The sequence below is a fragment of the Myotis brandtii genome, unplaced genomic scaffold (genome assembly GCF_000412655.1).
Source record: "Myotis brandtii unplaced genomic scaffold, ASM41265v1 scaffold604, whole genome shotgun sequence".
NCBI lineage: Eukaryota > Metazoa > Chordata > Mammalia > Chiroptera > Vespertilionidae > Myotis > Myotis brandtii.
In genome coordinates, this window is record NW_005370286.1 from 2639247 (window position 1) to 2645468 (window position 6222).

The window sequence follows — 6222 nt, forward strand, 5'->3', positions numbered from 1 at the left end:
ATATATATATATATATACTTATAATATATATATAATATTTTCAAGAACACTGAGATAGGTACTGTTATTCTGCCCCTTTTGTAGATGAGGAAACTGAGGCTCAGAGATATTAAATCACTTGCTTGAGGTCACAAAATGACATGTGGGAAGGCAGGTTCTGTCCGGGGCCTGAAACTATGGCCCTACTTTCTCCCTGCAGAGATGAGATCAACACTTACGAACAAGGGAACCAGCCACACGAGACAGTAATTCCAGGTGGCGGTGGGGGTAGACCATGTGCAACCTTAGACTTTGAAGGCCACAAAGAAGCCAGTGAGGTCTGGATATTCAGAAATAAGGGCCAGGCCGTCTCCAGGGGGGAGCCAAGCCTGCAAGGGGAGAAGCAAGCAAAAGACAGCAGTCTGCGGTGCAGAGCACGGCACAGTCGTCCAGAGAGAAGCGGAGGCCAGCGACCACGTGGGCCCTGGTTGGGGAGGTGGTGATGGTACTTGCCGTGGTGAGCTGGGCCCTCATCCCAGCACAGAGGGAGCTAAACGGAGCATGGGGGTCAGAGTTTGCCTGAAAACAAATGCCAAACACAGCAAGACTAGAGGTATTCGACATACTTAACAATAGTAACTCGGTGCAAAACTGAAAGAGAAAAAGTTCTCCACCTGCATCTTTGTGCCAGTCAATGCCCCATAGACTGGCCCTCAGGGACCTGTGTCCCCTCTGCCCCCCACCCCCTTGCTCTGCCTCTGATCTTTTGCATGAGCTTGGATGTACTTTGTTTTCTGTCTCCAAAGTCCATGAGCTCTCGGTAGCCTTATAATAGGTTGAGTGGTTTCTGATCTCTGCAGTCAACGTATCCCTGTCTAGAAGAGAAATGATGAATCTGGTTCCTGATATAGGCCAGTTGAGATGTGGGGGTGCATCAGACAGGCTGAACTCTACTAGGAAGCTGGGAATGCAAAGATGGAACTTGAGCAAGGTATTAGTTAAGATAGCACCAGATACACCCTGAAACCTTAGTGGCTTAACACGATAGAAGCTTATTTCTCATTTACACCATGGTCTGTGGGTGTTCCTGGTCAGGCAGCCTTCATCCAGGGGCCCAGATCCCTCCATCATGTGGCTCCTCCCTCCCATACAACTCTAGAGTCCCTTGTGCTCAGCCACAAAGTTCAAAGCTGAGGAGGTGCAGTCTTCTCTTGAGTTTGGATGTGGCTTCTCTTGCCTTGGTGACATATAAACTAAAAGGACAAGTTATCTAAATCCCCCCACCTCCAAACGCAACACACAGAGGCCGAGCAGAAACAGCATGAGTACAATACATACTTGTATTCAGAAACAGGAAGGACGACCGAACTTGCCCCTGACAATTGCGAGCTCCTGCTGGACGAGCACTGAGGAGGCTGGGCCCTGGGTGGAGAGTTCCTTCATTAGATCCCATTCTCATTTCTGGAAGGAGGCCCCTGGCCCATTGTTCGTGATGGCCCTGACTCCACCCTCTGGGGGATTTCTCTCTGACCATCATCTCTTGGGCTGTGTCTAAAGTGAATGTTGGGAAGTTTGCCCTACTTAGAGGCTGTATGTCTTGCACAAGCCGACTTCCTGCCTGTGCAGTCTTGGGGCCCCTCATCTTGGGGTTTGTTTAATCCTTGAGCAGTGAAAATCTTTGCTAATTAGGGCTCATCGTTTCTTTGGCAATAAAACACCCTAAAATCGTAGGGTGCCTTCTTGGTAGGTCACACAAGAAAATGCATTGTGTACGATTTTGGTTATAGGATGTTCAAGAACAGGCAAAATGAATCAGTGATGACACTGTGTTTCATTGGATTCCTACAGATAAGAAGACAGAGACTCAGAGGGGTTAGGTGACTTGCCTAAAGTCACACAGCCCGTTGGTCTCCGAATTTAGAGCCCAGGGAGCTGCCTTTCACACTTGGCTCTCACAGGGAGTGAACACACAGCCAGTTGGTCTCCGAATTTAGAGCCCAGGGAGCTAGCTGCCTTTCACACTTGGCTCTCACAGGGAGTGAACAGACACAGCAGTTCCCGAATGCAGCCTCTTCATTTGATGCTTTTAATTAGCATATATGAAATATGCTGCCAATGTAATTTAATTATGATTAGGTAACCAGAAGGCTGATTATGTTGTAAATTTAGATTAAATAGCTGTTGTTTTCAATTAGGCTTGATTGTAGAGGGCTTTGGCACTTTTTCTTGCCTCCAGGAAACTTCATTATATAACTTTCCACTTATTCACTTGCATTTTCCCCCTAGGTCTGGGGTGTTAGTAATTGAAGTTCTCAGGGCACTCCCAGTCTGGTACAGATTTGAACCTCAAACCATCCCATTGGTGGCAAGGACCACCAGATGCTGCTGAGATGTCGTATTAGGGTACTTTCAGCCTGGAACAGGGGACACAACTGAAAAAGGCTGGCACCTCAAAGCGACTTCAAGTCCTACGCAATAAGAAATATGGAGGTAAGGCAGTTCCAGGGGAGGTTAACTTACTTCCAAAACTTCCTTGAGGACCCAGGCTCATTTCATCTTCCTGCTCTACCAACTTGAGCATGTTGGCTTCTGACCTCCTGCTTTTGACTAAGTGGATGTGGGATGGTTGCTGCAGCCCCAAGCTTCCCCATGTCCTCAGAAGAAAACATTCCTTCCTTGCATCCACGGAGCCTCTAGTTGGCTTCTCACGACTCCATGGCCAGGCTTGCAGCCCATTCCCAAGTCAATTCCTGCTCCTAAGGAATCTCCATTGGCTTGGGAAAAATCTAGATTCATTCTGCAGAGTCTCTCCTAGAATCCATGGTTGCCGGATGCCTGCCAGCAAATTAGTAGAGGCTATGGGGACAAGGAGTGACTATTAGTTAGGCTCCCAATGGTCAATGCTTGGAGCCAGTGTGGACACGCTCTCGCCAGATCTGGCTGAACCCAGCCCGGTCTGCAATATCATGACCAAAGGAATCCAACTGCAAATAATTGCTTCTTGACTCGCCATCAGATAAATGCCATCTCTGTATTCCTGTGGACTAAGCTTGAGCATTGTCTGTAGGTCAGTGGTTCTCAACCTTCCTAATGCTGGGACCCTTTAATACAGTTCCTCATGTTGTGGTGACCACAACCATAAAATTATTTTCGTTGCTACTTCATAACTGTAATTTTGCTACTGTTCTGAATCGTAATGTAAATATCTGATATGCAGGATGTATTTAGGCGACCCCTGTGAAAGGGTCGTTTGACCCCCAAAGGGTTCGCGACCCACAAGTTGAGAATCGCTGCTGTAGGTGCTGTTGGCAGTATAAGGCATAGTTAAGAAGGGGGAAAGAATGGAAACAAGAGGGCCTTTTATTTATTTTTTAAAAATTTTATTGATTTCAGAGGGGAAGGGAGAGGGAGAGAGAGATAGAAATATCAATGATGAGCGAGAATCATTGATCGGCTGCTTCCTGCATACCCCCCACTGGGGATCGAGCCTGCAACCCTGGGCATGTGCCCTGACCGGGAATCGAACCGTGACCTCCTGGTTCATAGATGGATGCTCAACTCTGAGCCACACCAGCCGGGCAAGAGAGGGTCTTTTAGAATATGATGAAGAGGCAAGCTGATTGGAAGGTGAGAGAAGTGCCTATGGCTGTGGCCAAACTGCCCTAGTTGCCCCTGGAAAATATTGAGAGATTTGCCTTGGAAAGAAAGAGAGAAGGGGAGGGGCCCTCAGCATCTCAGGACTACTCCCCACAGTGCCCTGAAGTGGGTATTATCTGACCCAAACTCGACTGTTCTGCTGTACCAGGCTGTGTCTAGGAGTGACCATCCACTTGCTGGCCGGCCACCTGAGGCTCCTGCTTCTCTGCTGCCATGTGTGACCCACTTCCGGACAATGGGGTTGGGTGGACCTGGGGTCAGACTTCCTGTGCTCACACGCCAGTGCTTCTCACACCTGACCCTGGGAATTTCCTTCAGCTCCTTTAGCCTCAGCTTCCTCATCTGTCAAACTCTACCTCATAGGGTTCTAGTGAGGATGAAATGAGGTAATCCATAGAAAATGCTTAGCACAGTGTCTACCAGATAGTTAACAAGCCATGAGTATTTGTTATTTTCATCACTGTTATTGGTAACCTTATTATTACTAATGTTATTATTATTATTCATGTTGCTCTGGGCCACATGGACAAGCTGGCTAAGGCTGTGGCTGTCATGACGGCCAGCCTCCTTTTCACTATTGTTTTGAGGGTAGCTCTGAGGCCAGAGGAAGGGCAGCTCCTGGTATGGGCCTCACACCTAGTAAATGCATGGCAACTGCCAGCTGCCTTCCTGCCCAAGGATTGTTAACCAGCTCGGGGGTCTTCCCATTTTCTCTCCCGTCCCCTTGGGGACCTTGTCTTTCAGAAGAGAGGGTTCCATTTTGAATCTCTGCACAGGCAGCCTCTGCTTCCTTATAAAACACATTCCTCAGAACGTTGGGACAACTGAACGCGTGCAAGTGAACAATGGAGCCACCTGGTTATACTAGTAAAAGGCCGTTCCATTCTCAGAAAGCTAACCATATGATAAAATCCTCGATCACAACTGTTTTTATCGACAGGTCTTGATAGTATCTTGTTGCCTTTCGAACTTAATTTTGTTCTTGTACTTTGCAATTAAACACGTGAGTAACCAAGTCCAGTGCATGGCTGATAGTGATTAGAGTCTCTGTTTGCAGCACTTTTAATGGTTTCCATCTGTGTCTAAATGGGATTCACTTTATTGCTTTTTAAAATCACTGGTATCAGTGTGTCCAGTTTTCCATTTTCTACTCATTTTTACAAAACAATAAGGCAAAAACATGCAATTTTCATAAACATACAGTGTTTTCCAGATAATCAAAGGGAGCTGCCAAAATTGACCTGTTGGCTGGCAAGAGGCACCCCTGTGCCAAAGCCAAAATGTTTGGGTTTAGAGTATGAAAGGCAGTTTTGGGTATAATGTATGAAAATGTCGATTGTGGGAACTCCCTTCTCTTTGCTGGATGGGCTGCTGCCTGATTCATGAATCATTCTATGAAATCAATTAGATCTTCAAAAAAAATTAAGAAAATGTGATTGTGTGTGAAACATGGAGTTGGTTTCTGCCCCTTCTTAAATATAACAAGATAGAAACTAACTCCCATCAGTGATTAGTGTGGCCTCTAAAAGCTTCTGGCCTCTACCCAGGGCCAATCCGTTGAGAGTGTTGGCCCCAAGATCATGAAGCATCTTGGTCCCACCTCCTGGAATGCCAATGAGAATTTCCTGGATTGACTGGCCATGAAAAACCAGGTGTTTTGTGCTCACTGCTGCCAACCACGGACATGCCCATAGCACCTGGCAGTGCCGGCTGATGGCAGAGGCCAGTCCTGAATGTCAATCCCAGGGAGGGCTTCACTTTCAGACCACAGCTGTGTGAGGCCCAGGTGTTCCCTTCCCCTAGAACTCCATTGGGATTGGATGCACTGGATCGTTCAATGCTGTTTTATCACCCAAAGTGCAAACAATTACTTTTAATAGCCTGAATTCTCATTTCCAAACTTCTCTGTAGTCTCCCCTGGCACAATCCTGTAGCCCATTTTTTCCTTTATAATCCGTTTCACTGCACCTTCTAGAACTCTTGCTCTGTGGTCAGCACATTCTTTGTATTGTTTCCTCAAATACTCTCTCCAGGTCTTTGCCTTAATTCCAAACTTAGCTATTCCCCTGAGCACAGCTTCCCTGCGGCCTCTGGAGGGGACACTTATTCCTCATACCCTGGATTCCTTCAATGGGGAGGGGGTCTTGCTGTCCTTGTTCCATTCCATTCCTTCCTCCCCTCCTCCCCTCTGTGGGCTCCACTGAGGCCCACACCGTTGGATTTTCCCGCCACACCTCCTCATGGTGACCATCTCCTGGGTGCTGCTACCTTCTCACGTTCACTTCTGGATAATCTTTATCTTCACGTCCACTCCTGCCATGAGGGAAACTTCAACATCCCCGTGGATGGCCCTTCAGTCCTCTGAACTCCGTGTCCCTGGTCTCCTCACCAGGCCCAGTTCTCATATTTGCAGCAAGATACAAAGGGAGGTTCATCTGTATGTCTGACTATTTGAATGTTATACATCCAGCTAACAAACTATTAAATAGCACGTATCCTCTTCCACTTTCTTGCTAAATATACCTTTATATGATGACAAAATATATGTAAAGTTGGGGTAAAATGTCAAAGATGACTGAATTTAAT